Genomic DNA, 22,461 nt, shown 5'->3' with positions numbered 1-22,461 from the left:
ATACTGCAGAGCCATTCACTCGCGCTGATGACGTCCGTAGTCCAGGAAGTCCTGGAAAAAGACTCAGAAAATAAAAACTCAGAAAAAACACCTCCTCTTCGAATAGAATAAACAACTAGAACACGGAACGTCGCTTTCACGCACTTTGTTGCTTTAAAATACAGTGTTTTTGTTATTCTAATCTTTTTTTATTTACGTAAAAAAAAAAGATTGTAATATTGTAGCAGAACTCGCTCCACTAGAATTTCGACAAGGCTGATTATTTTTTCCGCAGCAGCCGCCGAAAAGAGTGCCTTGTTAACGTGCCGTTGTCGACCTGCGCGTTGCCATCCGAGGGGCGCCCTTTACGTACGGGCAAAAAAAAAAAAAAGAGAAAAATGTCGTTAGAAGAGCCGAGCAGACGGGGAAGCGGGCTTACTTTGTCAATGCGTCTTGTACGCGAGAGGAGTCCGAACACGGCTGCGCAGTAAACAAGAGTGAAAAGGATGCGCGATCCGCTCTCCCGTTTCCGCATCGGCGGCCGTGTGCACCGGACAGCAGCGGCGCCCCGGCAGCCTGGCGAAGCGTGAACTTGAAATGAACACGAAGCCTCGGAGCCTAAAAGCCGGCGCACGGGCCCTTGTTTCAGAGCGGGTGACCCCGCCTGCACCCTTCGCTTCCGTAGGCGCGCAACACACAGACAGACACGTAGCCAGGGGCTGAAAACAGCTGCGCACGGGGAAGGAACAGAATCCGGCGCAGGCACACACCGGGGTGAGACAAAGCGCGAAACGGAAGGGTTATTGAGGCGGAATGGGGCGACCGAATCAAAGCACAAAATGAGACAATTCGTAAGCAAGGAGACGCAGGAGCGAGTGGGGCGCAAAAAGTGAAACAGAAGCGGGGCAAAAAAATTCGAACCAGCTGTATTCACGCTTGAACGCAAGCAAGCTCGGGCGCTTAAATTAATTTCCAGCCGCTCCCATTTTGTCTCTGGTCTTCCGGCGCTCGTATTTACTCTTTGTTCCCTTCGTTTTGCCTGATTTCTTCCGCGGGGTCGCGCTCTGTGAAAGGGGGTGAGTCGCGGGAATGGGGAAAGGAGGGGTGCCGAGGAGGGCGACCGGATGAGGGGAGCGCGGTACAAAAACGAAAAAGAAACTCGGAAAAGCGCGCGACATCGGGTGGAAGCGAAACAGTGAGCAGAAGCGTGAAAAGCTGAATGCGTCCAAAGGCTTGGGGACGTCGCCGCTGTGTTTGCCATGATGCGCCAAAGGGCGCCAGGGCGGCAGCGACCGAGTCCAGCGAGACGAGGAAGCGAAGCCGGGGAGGTGGAAGGGGAGGAGAGTGAGGGAGAGAGAGATAGAGAGTGAGGGCTCCCGCCAACTTTAAACAACAATGGCCTGGAAGATAAGGGCGAGTCCAAATTAAAGCGCAGCCGACGGTCCGTAAAGATCCTGTGTTTCGGGCGGAAAGAATATTCGTCGGCGCCGCAGCCGTCGACTTGCCTTGCTTTGCTACATGTGCAAGTGCGTATATATATATATATATATATATATATATATATATATATATATATATATATATATATATATATATATATATATATATATATATATATATAGCATATATATAGCGACACCAGTCGTCGGCGCCAAAGCATAGGGAAGAAAGAACCAACACACACACACACACACACACACACACGCACACACACACACATATATATATATATATATATATATATATATATATATATATATATATGTGTGTGTGTGTGTGTGTGTGTGTGTGTGCGTGTGTGTGTGTGTGTGTGTGTGTGTGTGTGTGTGTGTGTGTTGGTTCTTTCTTCCCTATGCTTTGGCGCCGACGACTGGTGTCGCTGCTGGCGGCGCGTGTGTTACCGACCGTGTAATATCCGAGAAAGATGATCCGCAGCGTGCTGCTTTCTAGCCTCGGCAGTCGGAGCGGGAAGAAGCTTTGGAACCGTTCGCCGCTGGCGTGACAGTTCGCGTAATTACTTCGTTTCTATTCATTATCCTCTGTGGGGCACCAAAGCATCGTGTGCGCCACACGTTCACTCTCGGGCGCCCAGTTTCGGCGCGCTTTCACTTGCCGACTCGGTGCGGGTTCGGCCGAGGCTAACCAGCGGGGCCCCGCTTTCGTCGTCCGCGAGAGAACGCGGCTGGCTGGAATAGAGGGGTGTCTGACTTGAGTCCGTGAATGCTGGGTATATTGCAGTTTCATTATTTAGGGTGCAGTCAGGTGGTTGGCTGTTACTAAAAAAAATGAAATAACCAAATAAAATCACTGTACATATTTGACTGTGGGATTGTAAAGCGATGTTTATTTCAGCAAAAGCTCTGCTAAGCTACATCTTTCAAGGTAATTCATCGCGTCGCATTGAACTTCAGCCACCGGCGCGCGAACTGCGCCTTCTTTTCTGCGCAAGCTGCGCCTCGCCTCTGCGGTACCACGTAACTAGGCGAGGGTTACACGGCTGCGAAGAGGTCAAACGAGTCAAAAGATCCTACGCGTCAAAAGACTCAGTATTGGATATCTCTTGACTCGTTGGACCTCTTGGCGCGACTAAGGCGACTCAATAGGGCCAACGAGTCGAGAGGTCCACGGTGTAACAGATCACCTCAAGCGAAACGCAAAGTGAAAGAACTAAGAACGGATAACCAAGCTCTCCGAGAAACCCGAAACCCGAGGCGCACATCGGAGCACCAGCGGTGGCGGACCTAGACAGGGCGAGAGCTTCGCCCTCACCAGTGAACAGAAGCTTCTAATCGCGGCGTAATTTCGAACCGTCGAATCTATAACGCCTCCACGTATATAGGTAGTGTATGTATATAAGTTGTGTATTAGTTGTGAATTTATTGCCCAGAATATGTTTTACTTTTTCTACCAGCGCCTGGACGCGCACCTTAGCTTTTTCGAGCTGAAACGCGGTTTGCTTTTCTTGGTCGTGTGCCACGCCGGGCAACCTTGTTGAATAGAGAGAAGGTTCCCCCTGTCGTCACTCTTTCGTCATTGTTGATCAAAGATTTCTCTTTGATCAACAAAGGTCTTGATCTAATTCGATGGCTCGGAAAATAATAGCGCTAAGAAATAAATGCTCGCCGTGCAAACCCCGCGGCATTCTATTTGACGACGCTCGGCTGTTCATGTCGCTTTGTTGGGCGCTCCTTCACCGCTTGTGTTAATTCCTTGGTTGTTACGGGACACCAGATCCGCTTCAATAAACTTTGCTTAATGAAAGAACCTTGCACATTTGTTGACAACGTCACAATATAAATGTATAAGTTGTGCATGAGTATAGGTTTTCTCCCTTATGTCATTCCCCTCTTCATCGACTGATACCTGTAAATGTACCTTTCTGTTTGAGTAAACGTTTCTCGAAACACTTTTCTCGTGTAAAATAACTAACATAACCCTTCAAGAGCATCCACTTGACAGAATGGGTCTGCGTTGTCGGGCATACCAGGCCGGGACCGAATTATTTGATTTTACAGGGACGACGGAGGGCGAATTCTGTATTACCCGTTAAAAGAAGATTAATTAGGCCTGGAGACCATAGCATTCGGCAGCCTTTTAGAGAGGCCCCGATAGGTGGTTACTACTTAAAAAAAGAAAATCGGAGAACATACAAGACATTAAGATTGACCAACCTACCCAAGATAGTATTTGCGGTTTCAAATACTGAGATACATTAAAGGGGACGTTAAACGTGAGTTGCTGAGGTACGCTTCTGTAGCATTGGTATAAATATGTCCTATATTTGGGTAAAACGTAAGAACGACAGCGGAAGTTGTCCCTGCGCTTCATCACCGTAGTCGGCTTTTTCTCCATGTGGCGCAAAAAGCGCACTACTACGAGTATTTCGAGACGTTTCCGTGATTTCAGAAGTTAACTACTGCAGCGACGACAAAGAAACTATGTGAGAAAATGTCATAGGAATTACCTGCTTACTTTGTGACAATTTCGTTTCGGGTATGTGAAGGGCAGCCATATAGGTCTGCTCTAAAATGCCGAAGGTTTTTTTTAAACTGGGTTAGCAAAAATGGGGTTCGGTCGGCACCAGAATCCCGGGACGCTCGCCGCCGAGTCTGTACACAAAGCAGCCGCGTCGGCGGATTGCCTCGAAAGCGCGTCATCCCTATTTCATATTTGCCGCGCTTTCGAGGCGCTTTTTCAAAGAAAGTGCTACGAGTTGTGCCGCGCCTCCACCAGATGGCGCCACGGGCCCCGCGACCGAGAGAAGACGCAGTAAAACATCCCCCTCGCGAGGGGCACGATCAAATGCAGAGCATTTCCGGGGGCGCACGACGTTAAGTAGTTTGCGTTACGTTAATGTTGTTGCACTTGTGGCAACTGCTGACGAGAGAGCGCTCGTTAGCAGTAATTTGATTGAGTCAACGATATAAGGCGCGTTAGTAGCGTCCCATTCTGTGTCGGCTTTGTGGCGCAGTGGGTAGAGCACCATGTACATTGCGTTCAGCCCGCAGGGTCGAGGGATCGAAAGCGGGCGCCGGATAGTATTTTTTTTTATATAGTAGGGAGGGGTGCGGTGCGGACTACGGACGTCAACGCGGGTGACATCGTGAGTTACTGAAATGCTCTGCATTTAAAATGAGACAGGGAAAACCGAAGAACTAATTCCAACCACCACCTGCTAGCAAACAAATGGAGAGGCCAACACACGAACTACGAAGAGGTCAATCTGGAAACAATTATCAGGTTGAAGCCATCAAACTCACCCCTATTCTCTTTCCCTTCTCGACATCCACCCGCCGCGGTGGCTCAGTGGCTAAGGCGTTCGCTGCTGAGCACGAGGTCGTGGTTTCGATTCCCGGCCGCGGCGGCCGCTTTTCTGATGGAGGCGAAAAGCAAAAAAGCCCGTGTGTAGGAGATTTCGGCGCACGTTAAAGGCCCCCAGGTAGCCAAAATTTATCCGTAGCCCTCCACTACGGCGCGCCTCATCGCCTGCATTGCGTCGGTTCGTTAAACCCTGCAATCAGAATTATCCTTCTCGACATCCACCGAAAATTGGAACTGCGAGACGAAATTTCCAAGAACAAGAAGGTCTGTGCTACCGTTTTCTATAGTACGGGATCACCTACGGGACTACGGACGTCAACGGGTGACACCGTGAGTTACTGAAATGCTCTGAATTTAAAAAAAAGACGATGTAACACAGTAACCATTGTCTCCTTTCAAAACTCGCCCGCGCGTCGACGTCGCGGGCCCGTCGCTTCTGTGGAGTGATAAACTACATGAGCTATTGCCATTTTTAACTTGCTACCGAGTATGAACACATAGACTGGAACACAGATATTAAATTTGAATAGTCCAAAATATGTCGCTCTAGCAGTTAGTAATCGCCTTTATACTCGGTTACAACTCAAGAACGGCACCACCTCATGTAGTGTATCACTCCGCCAAAGCGCCGGAACCGTGAAGTCAGTGCGCGCGCGTTTTGAAAGGGGTTTGCTATGAATGCGCGATATCGTCTGCCTTGTCTCACGCAGTTTGTTTGTCGTCAATGGAGTCGTTTATAAGCATATTAAGTCCAAAAAATCACGGGAACGGCTCACGCCATGCTCAAAATATTCCCAGTAACGCCCTACTTGCGCCGCGCGGAGAAACATCCGGCTACGGTGATAAGGCACAGCGGCAACTTCCGGTTGCCGCTGTGCCTTCAATGACGCTACCGCAAGGCGAATTACCTAGAGTGAAGGAATATAAATATTTGGGAGTGTGGATAAACGAAGGGTATAACTACTTAAGTACTCACGAGGAGCAACTTAAGGTTAAGGGAAACCGAAACGCAGCTATAATGAAGCATAGAGCTCTGTGGGGGTATAACAAATGTGAAGTAGTAAGAGGAATGTGGAAAGGAGTAATGGTTCCGGGTCTCACGTTTGCGAATGCTGTACTCTGCTTAAAATCAGACGTTCTATCAGGCCTTGAAGTAAACCAGAGAACGGTAGGACGTTTGGCCTTAGGCGCGCATGGAAAAACAACTAACGAAGCAGTTCAGGGAGATATGGGCTGGGCGTCGTTTGAAGTTAGAGAAGCTCAGAGTAAAATATGCTTTGAGATGAGGTTGAGGGCAGTGGATCAACGAAGGTGGGCAACTAAGGTTTTTAGATACCTGTACTTGAAAAGCGTGGACACGCAGTGGTTAAGAAAGGCTAGAAGGCTAACGATGAAATACGGAAAGAACAGTGGGGAATCCAAAACAGCCAAGGTAACCAAAAAAGAGGCAAGGCAGATTGAAACGAATAAATGGAGGGAAAAAATGGAAGCTAAAACGTCGTTAGAGATGTACTGGGCTGAGAAGATGAACATCAGAAAGGAAAATTTCTACGATAATTCCCAGGGCAGTGCTTTGCTTTTTGAGGATAGAGCAGGTTGCCTGCGAACTGAGAGTTTTGTGGGGAAGTATTCACAAAATGATGGGGTATGCGTGGTCTGCGGAAAAGAAACAGAAACTATGCGGCACATCGTGTTAGAATGTGAGGGTATCCCTCTAAATCTACATGAAGGGAATATTGGGCTTTCAGAAGCCCTAGGATTTAAGGGTATCACAGAGGAAGTTACCTTCAAGGCTGTCGAGGGGAAGAAAAGAAGATTAGAATGCTGGTGGACGAAAAGCAGAGAGGGGAATATTGCCTAGGACAGTTACCACCTGTAACAGGAAAAAAAAAGTATTTTGTGCCTAATAAGCTTTTTGTGCCTGTCCTAAGCAGCGCTAGTATTAAACCAAAAGTGTAAAACATATGTATATTAGTCCTTTTTGGTAAGATGACATGTCATCACCCCGATACAAAGGGGAAACCAATTGAAATTATCATCATCATCATCATCGGTAAAAAAAACGATAACCATCAAAAATTCCTGATTGATGAAAAGGGGGAACATTTAGAAGGAGAGCACGCGTTGGCGCATATTCATCAAGTGATTAGTGAGAAGTTTAGGACAATAGTGGTAGGCAAACCAGCACCAATAACATCAGCGCCACAGAAGACTGCGGAAAGGGAAATAAGTTTGAGCAACCTTGATTGGAAAAAAGCAGAGCAAAAGGTTTCCCCCCAGATAGCAGTGGGCCCGGATGGAATACCAATGCAACTGATAAACCTGCTTGGGCCTAAAAGCAAGGAATCATTTATGAGGGCAATAGATAAGGTGATAGAAACCAAACAAATACCAGGGGACTGGTTAGAAAGTAGGATGAATTTAATATATAAAGGCAGAGGAGACAAAGCCAGTATTGATTCATACAGACCACTCACAGTAACGTCAGTGGTGTATAGATTCGTAATGCAGGCGATAAAATCAGAAATTCAAGCCTGGATGGAAGAAAATGAAATACTTGGGGAACTGCAGAATGGATTTAGACAAGACAGGCGACTGGATGACAATTTGTTCGTGATAACGCAATGCATTGAAATTGCGAAAACACAGAATAGACCACTATGGATTACGTTCTTGGACATTAAAGGGGCATATGACAACGTAAACAGAGAACGGCTGTGGAGAACGCTGAAACTCCAGGGATTAGATGACGAGTTAGTACAGTTCCTTATAGCAATCTATAAAGACAATACATTGCACCTTACTTGGGAAGGACAGAAATGCGCCCAGCAGGTCAACATCCATCGGGTACTGAAACAGGGATGCCCTTTAAGCCAAATACTGTTCATGCTTTACATGGCAGGGTTAGAAAAGAAACTGGAAGAAAGTCAAGTAGGGTTTAGCCTAACCCATATGCTGCAAGGCGAAGTGGTACAACAGCATATTCCGGGAATGTTATACGCAGACGACATTGTTCTTTAGCTGATAACCAAACCGATATACAGCGGCTAATAAATATTAGCGGCCAGGAAGCCACCGACCTCGGGTTAGATTTCAGTGCAGAAAAATCAGGAATAATGGTTTTCAATGACGCTACCACTGATGTAGTGTCTATCCAGCAAGGCGAATTACCTAGAGTGAAGAAATATAAATATTTGGGAGTGTGGATAAACGAAGGGGATAACTACTTAAGAACTCACGAGGACCAACTTAAGGTTAAGGGAAAGCGAAACGCAGCTATAATGAACCATAGAGCTCTTTGGGGATATAACAAATATGAAGTAGTAAGAGGAATGTGGAAAGGAGTAATGGATCGGGGTCTCCCGTTTGCGAATGCTGTACCCTGCCTAAAATCAGACGTTCTATCAGGCCTTGAAGTAAACCAGAGAACGGTAGGACGTTTGGCCTTAGGCGCGCATGGAAAAACAACTAACGAAGCAGTTCAGGGAGATATGGGCTGGGCGTCGTTTGAAGTTAGAGAAGCTCAGAGTAAAATATGCTTTGAGATGAGGTTGAGGGCAATGGATCAACGAAGGTGGGCAGCTAAGGTTTTTAGGTACCTATATTTGAAAAGCGTGGACACGCAGTGGTTAAGAAAGACTAGAAGGCTAACAATGAAATACGGAAAGAACAGTTGAGAATCCAAAACAGCCGAGGTAACCAAAAAACAGGCAAGGCAGATTGAAACGAATAAATGGAGAGAAAAAATGGAAGGTAAAACGTCGTTAGAGATGTACAGGGCTGAGAAATTGAACATCAGAAAGGAAAATTTCTACGATAATTCCCAGGGCAGTGGTTTGCTTTTTGAGGCTAGTGCAGGTTGCCTGCGAACTAAGAGCTTTGTGGGGAAGTATTTACAAAATGATGGGGTATGCGTGGTCTGCGGAAAAGAAACAGAAACTATGCGGCACATAGTGTTAGAATGTGAGGGTATCTATCCAAATCTATATGAAGGGAATATTGGGCTTTCAGAAGCCCTAGGATTTAAGGGTATCACAGAGGAAGTTAACTTCGAGGCTGTTGAGGGGACGAAAAGAAGATGAGAATGCTGGTGGACGAAAAGCAGAGAGGGGAATATTGCCTAGGACAGTTACCACCTGTAACAGGGGAAAAAAGTATTACGGGCCTAATAAGCTTTAGTGCCTGCCCTAAGCAGCGCTAGTATTAAACCAACAGTGTAAAACATGATTATATTAGTCCTTTTTGGTAAGATGACATGTCATCACCCCGCTTCAAAGGGAAAACCAATAGCAATCATCAATCATTATCATCATCATCGTCGGTGCCGTTCTTAAGTTGTCACCGAGTATAGAAGCCATTAGTAGCAATATAACGATGCATTGTGGTAAACAGTATATGTCTAGGCTTCACCAATAACCTTGTAGTAGCTGTATTGTCCAGAATTGTCAAAATAGCAAAAGACGTGAATAACCGTCATACGCAGCAATTAATCGCAATATAGACTCGCATAATACATAGTGCAAAATATTGCTAGGACATTTTATTGGTTATAGCCGTTCTATAAAATGAGCTGAAGGGGTTGCTAAGAATGGCTGTGCGGTAACTCATAAACAGAGGGAAAAAATGTCCAGGCATTCAAAGAATTGTGACATACGTAGCATCCCTATGCCTCTTGTCTCGAGTGTGAGTTCTTCACAGACAAAGTTGGCTGTGAGTAGCCAAAGTCATTGTGTTATCTTATTGTATTTAAGTTTTATTTTGTTCCGTTTCGCCAGTGATGTAAATTTATAGCAATATACCCATTAGCTGCCTTTATTTCGCCAGTTATGTATTTTTCCCCAGATCCGTTGGTTGGTCTGTTATCGCTATTTTTTATTGGCATTTCCAACGTTTTCCACCGAGCTTATTTAGTTCGGACTTCGTTTTTTTGGAGGACATTTATAAGATGCATATTTTTATTTCGTGAGTTTAATTTTGCAAAATCTTTATTTTTATTTTTTTTTCTTCAAAATTCTGTTCTGCCAATGACCTCCATTTACTCTATTATAACGATTACAAGTGTTACTTCTCCCAAATCTGCATTTTTTGGGGAAATGCAGGGCTGAACGGCTTGTTTATTTTCGCTAGTTTTTATTTGTATTTGGAACGCTTTTTTTTTGCCGGATTTTTTTTGTTTAGTCTCCGTTTTTTAGACAGGATGTATAGGATGCATATTTTTGATTTCGTCAGGTCATTTTCGTTATATTTTTTTCTGTTTTTCTTATGCCCGCCGCGGTGGCTTAGTGGCTAAGGCGTTGCGCTGCTGAGAACGACGACGCGGGTTCGATTCCCGGCCGCGGCGGCCGCTTTTCTGATGGAGGCAAAAAGCAAGAATGCCCGTGTGTTCGAGATTTCGGCGCACGTTAAAAATACACAGGTGGTCAAAATTAACTCGGAGCCCTCCACTACGGCGCGCTTCATCGCCTGCGTTGCGTCGGCGCGTTAAACCCTACAATCAATCAACCTGTTTTTGCTATCTTCTGGTTTTTCAAAATTCTGTTCGACCGATTGTCTCAGTTTACGCTGCTATGACTTACTTCTGCATATTGTGCATTTTTGTGTGAATGCAGGGCGTTGCACGGTAATGGCTGTGGGGGTACGCGGCAAAGAATGCTACGCAATAAAAAATAAAGTTCGGTAGACCTCTTGACGTGTTGTACCTCTTGACACAAATTGGACCTGTTGACTCGTTGGACCTTTTAAGACGTTGAATCTTTTGACCCACATTGGACCTTTTGACTCGTTGGACGTCTTGAATGACGTCAAGACTCACGTCCAATAGTCACGTGACGATTGGACCTTTTGACCCAAATTGGACCTTTTGATTTGTTGGACCGTTTGAGTCACGTCAAGACTCACTATTGACCAGAAGCGCTGCTTCGCGTGTGCCTTATCACCAAGCGGCGGATGGACCGTCTGTGCGTGCGGTTCCCTCCAAGCGAACCACGTGACTAGGCAAGGGTTTAGCGGCTGATATATGAAAACACTGGGATGACTGAGTTTACAGGAGGGAAGATTCGAGAACACTATGCACGTACACAAAAGCGCTGCTTTGGCGGCGGCTTCGCCGGCGCTTGGTTCCTCAGTCTCACCATCGATGGCACGCCAGCTGAGCTGTCTGGGCGTGCACTTCAGCCAATCCAATCATCCATTCAATCCAATCATACAGTAAATATAGCTAGACGGCAGGCTTCGAAATCTAAAGAAAAATGTGATTGATTCATCTGTCATAAGAATCGGTAAAACACGAAAGCGCAATGTGCAGCGAAATCTGAAGCTGAGCATGATTTGCGGGTCGGTGGCTGTCTTGTGGGCGTGCTTGGCGAGAGAGGCCCTGCTGGTGGGTCGCTTCGGCAAAGGTGTACTGGCGTCATTTCCGCGACGGAGATGACGTCAGCGAAATCTTGGTGTATACCGGCATAAAACACTTTCGTGTTAAAATACAAAAACCAAAAACGAACAACCCTAAGTTTAACGTACTCTTTAGTACTGAAGGTTGCTTCCCCGCAACAGGACCTGTGTGCAGGGGTGCACCCTTTACAGGCCGCTTGCTCCGTTGTGCTGCCGTCACTTCGGTGACGGATATGACGTCAGCCAAATCTTTGTGTATCCGGGAATAAAACACTTTCTTTTTAAAAAGCAAACGTTCGCGGAACACTGTGCATAGTATCTGCTTTCGCTCGGGAAAACAAGGTTTAGAAGTATTAAACCTGACCCGTCTTTTTGTGCATTGTGGCTGTTAAAAACTTATGTTGGGTAAAAACTTATGTTGGGCGCGCGGTAGTGGAGTGCTCTGGAATAATTTTGACAATCTGGGTACCTTTAACGTCCGCCGAAATCTGGACACACTAGCCTTCTTTGTTGTTCGATTGTGGCTCTTGGCCTTAATGTTTTTTTTAACAAAAAGGTAGCGATCTAAGCGCTTTCATGATCTATGTTGTTTCCACCTAGCTAAGTTACTCTACTTCTTATGTAAGGCTAAAAATAGGATTCATAATTCCGCTAAAAGGAAACGCGTTAGCTGCTCTGAATGCCTCATACAAACGTTCTAGTTGATTCAAATGCGTGTAGATGGCAATTGCTGTATTATCACTTAGCTGCTAGTGGCGCCCTTTTATGTTCTGTTCAATAAATTGAAATCATGCTCGCGCTCGGCGTGGCTATTTGTCGTCATCATTTTGTCTTTGTGCTGTTTATTTTAATACTATTGTTCGCAAGATTTTTTATTGAGAGGGTTATTGCTTTCTTTAGGTTGAAACTAACTGAGACCACATAGTCTTGTGCCAACGCATACGCTCGTGTATGCTACCGTTTCCTGAAACTGAGAGAAGAATCTAAAATAACCTGCTTTTAGCACTCTTTTTCGCGCGCTTTTTCCCGTAGTGATCCTTTCGACACGAGCGTTGAAATAGCACGGTGTAGTAACATTGAAGGCGGTCTGTTGGCGGAACAAGGGGTAATACCAGTGGAGTTTCATTGTCGGGAGAGCAGAGGAGTAAAGAACGACGGACTAGGACACGATATTTTGGAATTGTAACGTCTTGGTGCTTTTCTTTTTACTTAAATGCGTCAAACTGCTCACAGGTTTCTTGCATTTTGCTTGCTTTTTGTTAGCGACAGCTGCATGAATGATTAAGCTTCCCTGTATTTCCCCCTGCTTCGCTGTTTCTACATAGTTCCTTCGTGTTGTTTCGTGCTATGCTATAGTTGCTCTGTTCACCTACGAGCCACCCTGGTGGTCCCGTCGTTCCGCGGCATGCATTGCTGCCGTCCCTTGGGCTAGCCCCAAGTATCGCATCAAAAATTCAAATGATCGGATCTCGTATTCATGGTGCCACGTAGTGTGGCCTCCATTCCCGTGCCTTTCTCGCGACTTCTGTGTATACGCTCGTTTTCTTCCCACTCACAAAAGTGATTTTTTTTTTGTTCCGCGCACTTCCCCTTTTGACGGCCGCTGTTTTTTCGACTTCACCTTTTACACTTTGTGGGATTTCCTCACACTCAGCACGCTGTGTGTGCCTTGTTGCAGCGTCTCTTTGACTATGTCAGGGCCGTAAGCTGAAACTTGTTAGCAGCCGTAGCTTTTATTACACATTTATTACACCTTAGGCTGTATTCTGGAAAGCTGTTGTCCCAACTTTATCGATCTCACTGGACAATCGGCGGCGACCGAGAAAATAGTGTTACCCGTGTCCACTTATCACGCTCTTCATGCGCCTAGATTTGCGCACACAGTAAGGAGCGTAGAAGAAACGTACCTGAGTAACAGAATTAACAGATTAGGCTGACTTGAGCGTTATTGGTTTTTTTTTGAAATACTATAATAATCATAATCATCAACAGCTCAACTATGGTCATCGCAATCCGTTGTAAATCGCGTGTCGGAGGCCTCACTCAATCAATAAGGCGCAAGCGCTAGGAGGGTCGACCAAAAGAAATCTGCGCGTGTGCCTGAAGCCTCAAAAGTGTCTGAAGCCTGTGCGGGCGCTCTCTGAGGCAAGAACGAACTGACGCACGAGAAGGGACGGCAGTACCGCGCGAGCGCTAAGCGGGGAGAACGAACGGTAGTACGGAGGAGACGAAAGACGCAGGGGTGATGTCAGCACGCACCGCTATTGCGCAGTGGGGGCGCACGACGGAGCTGTGAGGCATGGCTCGCCGCGTGAGTGTTTGGGTGTATGTACGACGCCGCCGCGATCAGCAACGTCACGAGAAGTGGAGCTGAAAAAAAAATTAAAGCCGGTCCACTCAATGTGAAAGCTGTGGAAAGTGCAGCGTATTGATCCGCTATAATGGACTGTAGCGCCGTTATCCGCTCGTTGCTACCACCCAATGCAATTCAAATTTCCCGCCTCCGAAGTGCTCGCGCGCCCCCTGCCTGAAACTGCGCCAGCGGGAGTTCTTTTCTTTTTGTGCTTGCTTTTCATCCCACACGTGCCGGCGTTGCACTGCCACTTTTTTCGCTTACTATCGTAAAAACCAAACCAACGAGCGTTCCTAACCAAATGAACGCGGACGCTGCCGGTTAATTAGGTATATTTTGCCTCAAATGTACCTGCAGTTTTCTTTGCGCTAAACAACGGGGAGATGTATGACAAGCGCCAGCGGTTCACGAGTTTAGGACGCTTATGACTATATAAACCGCTTCGCTTTCGAAACCTCTGGGTTACGCCGTGACGACAGCCGCTACCACGGAACGCCGTTTGGCTGTACTTGGGTCCAGCGAGCATGCTACGACCACAAGGCGAGCCCCTAAAGTGTTCTGCACTTAAAGAACAGCGAAGAGGAAGCGTAGGCCAAACTGCGCAGTTAGAAAGTGGCGCCGAGAGCATTGAAGGTCGCCCTAAAACGCCGCTATGCGCGAGAGCGTACTACATTAGAGGAGTTCAAAAGATGGAATTTATGCTATGTCTGATTCATTCACGCGAAGCATTACACGCAAGATCAGTTTAGCCCCCTTTGTGACGGAAATTAACAAAATTAGGAGTACTTGTGAATACAGGCCGCATTTGCATCGAATCGCCCCACCGTATTTTTTTGCCAACCGATCGAACACGCCACCAGCCCTTAATTAACTGCCCTCTAGTTTTAGTTTTGGTGTTTCATCCTTTCTGCGACAGCCTTTCTTTTCGTAGCATTCCTTTAAAATCTATGCCAGGGCACAAAACCACTACTTTCGACTTTCACATTGAGATTAACTTTGTTACGGCTGTTCGATTGTTGCTGAAAAAACTGTCACATATTTTTGCGCGGGCTACTCAAGTCTTCTTTTCGCTCGAGGGAGAAGCGCGCGCACGCGATTCTTGCATTGCCCTCTCGCTCCGCCATTTCGGAACTTTCCAAGTACTGTTCCCGTGCTGCCATTTTTGGTCCCAAGGTGCTTTCGAACAGCCAGCGGGATTCTCTACGTGAAATAGGTACCGAAAATACATTCCCCTGGAATATAGTCTGTCGATCTCCAAGCGTCAATTGTGCTGTGTGTTTCTCCACGCCAAATGGAGGCCAGGTTCCCGCCCCTCTCGAAGGCAGCCCGTTATGAAAGAAGCCGTCCCTTTCGTTTTTGTCTGTCATTCTTTGCACGGAACTGCGAACCAGGCATCACACGCCTGTAGCGTATTTCTGCCGAATGATTCCGCGAACAACAAACACTGCCTTTTCGTTTAAAGCACCGTGCCCTTTCTTTTTTCATTTCCTATCTCTCCTAAATGGCTACCCGCCGTCATGAAAAGAAAAAAAAAGGCAGAGGAAGGAAGAAGACGGGACGCCCTTTATGAGAAGCCATGGAGGCGCCCCCATCAAGGGACGCGTGACGAGGAACAGGCGACTCGCACTGGAGCAATGTCGTCGCGCTCCTCTGCCTGGGTTATACCACAAGTCGTCGGGCGACGTTTCCTTGCGGGCGACCATCCCCACTTACGTGCAAAGAGGCCTAGAGATCACATCCCTGACGAGACAAAAAGTGGCGCCGTTGTCTCCACGGGAAGTGGTCAGGGTCGAATAAAATATGCCATTCCAGAGACTGAAATAGTCAATCTTTCGGAAATAAAAAAGAATACCTCGAGACATGTGTCCCCACTCGCTTTTTCTCACCCGTTGGTGATGGGGCCGGTGGCGAGCGATGAGACAAAAAAAAAAAAAAATTGGACAGAACAACGAAGAAACAGTGAATGGTGTCGCAGGGCGCTGGAGATGAGATGGGGCGGCGCTTTAGGCGCGGTTTGCGGGGAGGACATTCTTGCGTCTAGCGCTGCGGGCTCCTCGTATGCGAAGGAACGACCTCGTATACGTCATTCTGCGCCGGCGATATATGAGGAGAAGAGCCGCTCGCGGTCTGTACTCCTTCACTTGATTGCGCGCCTTTCGGTGTCGCGATGTTTGCCGAGCGCCCGCGTTCCGCGAACGAGAGACAGCAGTGACCCGACCGAATTACCGAGGTTAGTTCGGCTTTTGGCGAGGGAGCTCGTAATGTTCGGGAAGAACGTAGCTGACCTTCGGGTTAGATCACGGAGTTTATGGCATGCTGCGATCGGGAACAAGATGGCGCGCATTGAGAAACTTCTCTGGGAACTTAAGTTTGCTTACGTGCTTTGAAGTCGAAAGCCTGGCGGCCATTAAAGTCTTCTTTAGAGCTACATTGTATTCGCGTCCCTTTCTTCGCTTTTTTCTTTCTTCTTCTTTCGACGCTAAGTACTCCGATACGCGTACTGGTCACAATTCACGCGGCAGCATCTCCACAGTAAGAGTTCTCCTCCACGTGCGCCTGTTGTAGTCACGTGCCATCACGTTCATCTGTCACGCGGCACGCACCAGGCCAACTCTTGTCCCACCGCTGGCAGGGTACCGAGTACGCGCAGTGGCAACGCACCTGGCTTGAACACGCACCCAAATGTGTCTATTATTTTGTCTTCACAGCGGCAGCCATTTGATACATTTTGTATTGACGGACGACGACGGTGGTCACTTTTCGCGTTTGGTGAGGCATCTAAGGCTCTCGCCTCAAAATGAAGTGGAGTTGGGAACTGCGTGTAACTCCAAGAGAAAAATAGCAGTGCACGTGAATACCGACGGGAAGGGATGGAAGCTGAGAGGGGCAGAATACAGGCAGCGCCATTCGGGAATAAAGAAGGAATTTGGGTGACGCAAGACTTGAGCGGGTGAAAGTCATTAGAAGTGGACGTCACCCGGCATTCGGCATGTAACGGCTCACCATTACCGGGTCGCCGTTAAAAATACAGTTATTCAGTAAAAATACACATTAAGATCGAGACGAACCAGTAGTAATGTACACATAATTTGAGCTAATGGAACTAAAAGGTGGGGTTTGCCATTTCAATTTCGCGCTTGACATAGCTGGGGGCTAATGGAACAGCTGTGGCTCTTACGAAACCTTGTCGTCAATTTAGGACCACCGCGCGCCAAAAGAAACATCCGCAGTGCACCATTATCGCCTTGGTCTAAAGGCTTTGGTTACCGGACGTCGTAGTATACACAATTCGCTCATTGTTGAAGCTCATGCACAATTTGAACAAGTAAGAGAATTTTCGGGCTATCATGACAATTACAAGGGGTGTGTTTTATAGAATAACTATTATTGCATCGCTTCTTGATACGGAAGCGATATAGTACAGATAACATCATGCGGTTTGAGCCTGCTGTAAATATCATCGTTCATTTATTATCACAAAGTTGAGACTAGGGTGATGCAATGTTACCTGCTTGTTACAGACAAATTGTGTGCATGGAAGTGCCGAGCCCGAAGTTTAGGTGATTCTCTGCGTAGTAAACGCGCCTGCTTTGATAATAGTGATCAATAACGTTATGCAACTGCTGCAAAGTTGTTGCCATTACTACAGGCAGTGTAGCGAAAAAAATAACTGAGATAGGTGACGTGAGTTTCAAAAAGGAAGCTCAAAAAACAAAATTTTACTGCATACTGACACTGAACGAAGCTAGTAAGTGCAAAACTTTCTATTTTTGACAGTATAACACTTAGGAACGGTGCCAGCGTTCGGAAAACGACGTAGAAAAGAATGGTTGTTTTCAATTCTGTTGCCATTTTGTTTATTTCCAGTACGTCTTTGCTCAAGCGTTCCGTTTGTAAGCTCCCGCTTCAAAATGATCTTCGCCCGAAGCTTCTTCTGCCGTGAGTATTCTCTTTATCAGGTGCATTCGTACACAACGAAACTCTGCTCTATAATTTAGGGCAATTAAATAGACACAAGAACACAAAATAAAGTTGCGTTGAAAGGAATATCAAAAAGCCATGCGTGGGCACGCCCAATGACTACTATATTCAGGTTCTAAACATCCTCAATGTTAAAGCCGATTCGTCGACTGCAACTCTGAATCGTTTTCAGTCATTTCCCAGCGGTGCAATGAGGCTTACATTGGTCTGCTGAGCACACACCTTACAGCGAGGTGCATCCTTCTCGATGATAAAAGCTCTACATTTGAGTGTTGCAAGCCGACGTTGACTTCGTATCGCACAAGCGAGCACATTCGGCAACTACTCGGGAGGCATCACGTCCGCATTGTTTCCCGGGCGCCATTGTCTTTGAGATAAGTGAGCCATTTCCTTCGAAGACCGCGGCCCCTCGCAAACAACTCGGGCTGACATCACGTTCTCTTCGCGCACAAATAGCAGCCTCGGAATGGAAGTGCGTCTCTAGAAAATCCGGCTTTCTGGATAGCCTTCACTTAGCACGCTGCTGCTTCACGTGCCTTTAGCAGCCTGCAGCCATCTCTGGGAACCCGTGCTAAGGCATGATGCAAGGCCGTTCCGGATGTGCTTCGAATTCGCTGGACAGTATTATCAACTAGCTGCGCAGACTGCGCTGACTGCGAGGATTTTTATTATAACATTTCAAAACACATTTCGGGGAAAAAAATAAAAAAAACATAACGTACGCGATCGACCGTAACGCTGAGGACACGTGGACTAGTTATTACGAGCCTCCAACACTGCAAAATGAGCCCCGCGAAAATGTCAGGCTGCGGGTTTGTTCCATCTATAAGAGTTAAAGGCCACAAGTGGTGCCCGGCAAGTTTTCAAGATAAGCCCGCGTCTGTTACGAATAAAATATTCCCTTTCTGTTCGAGATTGGGTTTCAAGCTGCAAAAAATCCACACATCTACCAAAGTCGACCGCTGAAAGTTACTAATGCCGCAATTTCCGGTTAGTAATAAATTGCAAATATCTTCTGTTCTTTTCATGAGCACGTATCTTAAAAAAAACGCAAATTTCCAGTAGAAAAACTTTATTAGTGAGAAAATAACAGAAATTTTGTACACATTTCTTACCGTGCGTTTCGTCGTGCGAAACGATTTCGTTGCCCTTGTCCGGCTCGTTAAATGCAAATATGGCGAAGAGGGAAAGCAGATGAGGACGCTGCGTGCGACGAATTTTCTTGTTCACGTCAGACGACGGTAGGGCGAGCGCGATGCCGCGAGACTGCGGCCACGGGCGACAGCTGTGCGAGCGTGCACGGCGGACGTTCCCGTTGTCGTTACGGCTAACTCTGTGTGGCCAGCCAAAGTCCATTTTTTATTTATTTGAACTATGATATCTTCTACTCTACACACTAGGCTTTTTACACTCTTATTACCTAGAAAAGGTGTAGTATAAGTAGAATAACAGCGTTGGGAAGTCATTACGCCTTTTTCTCAGGTTCCAACACCCTAATTTGTAGCTTTAAACCATTTTTATGTAGAAAAAAGGGTGTTGACCGGCTGCAACACCCGTGGTTTTCTTTAGGGTGTTGAGAGGGTGTGAAATAGGCATTCAGTTGCAAAAAAATACAGTGGAGCTGGGAATCGACCAAGCTTATTCCGGTGTTTCTAAGTTTGGCTAGTTTTTGCTAGGCTTTGCTGTTTTGTCAGGTTTTGCAATGTTCTTGCTAGGCTAGGATGAGTGCTGAGCGGTGAGGCCAAGCTTAGCCGGATTTTACAATGCTGTTCCAATGTGTCCCCCGCACTAACAGCAGATCCAAGGAAGAAGCAAGCTAGGTTGACCCCCAGCTCCGTTGTTTCTCCTGCCTTGCACCACTAGTGCAGCGAGCTCGCCATTTTTTTTTTGCGTTTTAGTATCCCAAAAAGACTATTACCTTTAAAATGGTATAGTAAGAGGTGCGCATGCCCATGCGCCCCTTGTGCTCACACTCGAACAAGCGCGAAAGCCGCGTTCACTTTTATAAACCCCTATCCGTGGTGGTGCACCCTTTACAGGCGGCGCTTTTTTTGTGTTTTTTTTTGCTAACGCCACTGAAACGAGCTCTAGCTTAAACAGCTCTGCTGTAAATAAATTATGGTAATTCACATTATGTTAAACATTATGAGGTACAACCCCCCCACTTGTAGAAAATGTTCCAGTGCACCCGTACAAGCTAGTATTAAATACCTCCAAAGTTGGAGGTATTTTACACTCTTTTTCTTAGTTGGCTATCTTTTTAACCCCTTTTCTTAGTTTCCAATACCTTAAATCCTGACTTTACACCCATATGGGAAAAAGGGTGTTAAAATGACGAGCACCCTTCTTGGTGGGCAGTAAAATGGGGTGGCATGGGTGTTTGGTATTTAATAAAATTGTATGACCTATTGAACAAGAAACTCCCCCATGATTAAAAAGTTTTTGCGAATCCGCATGCTGACTTGTACATGCTCACATTAAAATGAATAATCGCAAAATTAGCTCTAAAATATCTGATTTTTGCGACAAGCCCGTCGACTCTATCAGACGACTTTCTTCTGCTGGCTATATAAAAAAGAAGAGCATATGTATTTCTAAGTAAGGATGTACTGTATACTCGCTCTCCACGTGCATCCCGTTGGTTGTCTTGCTCCATTCATTTGTGGTCCAAGTGAGACTTGTCCGTGTTGAATGCGTCTGTATGTCATTCTGCGGGATCAGCCGACCCACATTGTCACGCGTAACTGCGCTGCCCACACCCTTATTTTAGGGTGTTCACAAGCACACACTTTTTTCTTCCGTACGCCCATTTTCAGCCAAAACAGCTTTTGAAGGTGTGCGGGATGGGACGCAATTTTTACACCATTTTCGGCAAAAAAGGGCGTAAAAAGTTTACTGTGTAGCGTGTTCCCTGATCCAGGAAGCTCGTTTCCTTTTCCTTAACTTTACTCCTATTATTCGTCCTCCTATGACCCGCTGAGCCGACCTAAGTTGCTTTCAAGTTGTTTAGTAAGGCGCCAAATGTCCGCTCCGTACGTCATCACCTGTAGGACGAATTGGTTGTGTGTTCTTCCGTTCAGTGATAGAGGTAGCTTACGTTTCATTATTTGGGAATGTTTGTGGAGTGCAGCCGAGCCCATGCCTATTCTGTGTCGTATTTCATTCTCGTGTTTGGATCAACACAAAGAACCTGACCTAGGTTTTCTGGTGACGGAGAAAATGAGTCATTTCAAAATGCCCCAACAAAATTATATTTCAGGCGGATATCAAATTTTCTCCACACAGAAACTTACTCCACCCTGGGATATTCCTGTAAACTGGTCGATTAACAATTTGAGTAAGTGTCTAAGGAAAGCGACAGTGCAGCCGACAGGACGGGGAAAAAATTTGACTATCACTTCCGCTTCCATACTAAGTGTTCACTTCTTTTTACGTCCGGTCTGAGGTGCGGTTGCTTTCCTTCGAAGTTATGCATTGACCAGCCCAGGTTTCAACTCTTCTGTGGTTTTTAGGGAATGTTCAACAAAGTTGCGTTGACACGAAAGCAACATTGACAGGCGCATAGAATCTGCTGGTCTGCTGGTAGGATAGGTACATTAACACCATGGTGATTATGGGTATCTCCGCGTATACAGGTGGTGACCCTCAAGAGATCAAGAGAGTTGGCTCGCAATGAATTATTTTCTAGCAGGGTTGCAGGTTTGGCGGTGTTCATTGTCAAGTGTACGGTAGGTGAACCTGCAACTAACATTGCGAGGACCCTAAATAAGCGGGTTTCAGAAACAAATTCATTATAAGCACGCACATTCCTATTATATCCAAATAAAAACCTTTTTGGAGTCTGGTTCTTATGCTCGAGGCGGTACTTCGCCGCCAAGAAGCAAGACAGGATCGCACTCCTATAACAGACACCCAACAAGACGAACAATCGCGCGACCAATAACCCAGTGGTAAATTTCCTGCGTTAGGCACCCCTGCATTATGGTACTCTCGTCCTTTGTGAATCGCATGAGGTTGCACAGGAGGCTCTTCCTCCGTGGCACCGGATTTGCATTTCCAGAGGGAACCACATAGCACAACCTCAGAATACACCTGCGGGCGGGTGCGTCCGACGCGCCCGTACTGTCCTACACCGACCAAGTCCGCCGTACCTTTGTTTAGCCTCTGGGAATCAGGCACGTCCGAAGTAAAGTCCCATTATCGGAGAAAAGACTTTACTCCGACGTACTGTAAGATTTTCAAGGTCGCCATACGTCCACTGTATCTTTAGCCTCTCGGTACCGGGGTACATCCGACGTACCTTTAGATTCTTGGATCGGCGTACGTCCGACGTACTTTTGGACACAGCATTCAATTTTTTTTCGCAAATTTTGTTGATTGGGTAATTGCAGAGATTTCATCGCATGGGCTCAGAAATTAAACTGAGTATCCAGCAGCCTCGCGCTTTTATCGTTGTTATAACGTCTCTGCCCCTCCTTATCTTCCCCTTCCACATCGCGTCGCAAACGACTGTCTGGTGAAGTGCCAAACTGCTTAGTGGTTGCCGAACGAGGTCAGCCGCCACGAAGCAGAAACAAAGCCAGAGACCAGAGCCCAAAAAGGGACGCACCGGAAAGACGCTAAGGGCCTTGCCACAAACGCGCAGAAAACACATCCTTGCGGACTTCGTACACTCCTAGACAGTGCATCGCAAAAGGCACTTGCACCCTCGAGTTTCGGCCCATTGTTCAGCGTCATCGTCATCCACAGCCATCAGCGCTGTCTCTTACACTTTATTCCTCAGTGTCCTCCACTCAGGCCCTCCTTGGCACTGCGTGTAGTCGGAAGTAAGTCATCAGGCGTCTCCCATTTAGTGACACCAAAGACGTCTGCAAGTGATCGCTCTCGCCTCACGCTTGGAGAGGCAAACTTCTTACAGCAGCAGCCGCCCCACTTTT

General features: G+C 46.6%; 1 protein-coding gene and 1 long non-coding RNA gene across 3 annotated transcripts in view; one reads left to right on the top strand and one right to left on the bottom strand.

The window, feature by feature from the left end:
* The window catches only part of LOC144174038 (uncharacterized), a 124,678-nt gene extending 107,195 nt beyond the window's left edge, over positions 1–17,483 (top strand). Inside the window, exon 3 of the long non-coding RNA XR_013323424.1 lies at positions 17,411–17,483. This is a non-coding gene — a long non-coding RNA (uncharacterized LOC144174038). The remainder of the gene's footprint in view (positions 1–17,410) is intronic.
* LOC144174037 (cell adhesion molecule Dscam1-like) overlaps positions 1–22,461 on the bottom strand; it is a 282,304-nt gene that overhangs the window by 115,902 nt on the left and 143,941 nt on the right. The window lies entirely within an intron of this gene.

This window comes from Haemaphysalis longicornis, unplaced genomic scaffold, assembly GCF_048455015.1.
Source record: "Haemaphysalis longicornis isolate Haplotype H1 unplaced genomic scaffold, Haemaphysalis longicornis Haplotype H1 scaffold_3, whole genome shotgun sequence".
Lineage (NCBI taxonomy): Eukaryota > Metazoa > Arthropoda > Arachnida > Ixodida > Ixodidae > Haemaphysalis > Haemaphysalis longicornis.
Note: the sequence above shows the minus strand (reverse complement) of the source record. Positions and strands in the feature narration are given on the sequence as shown.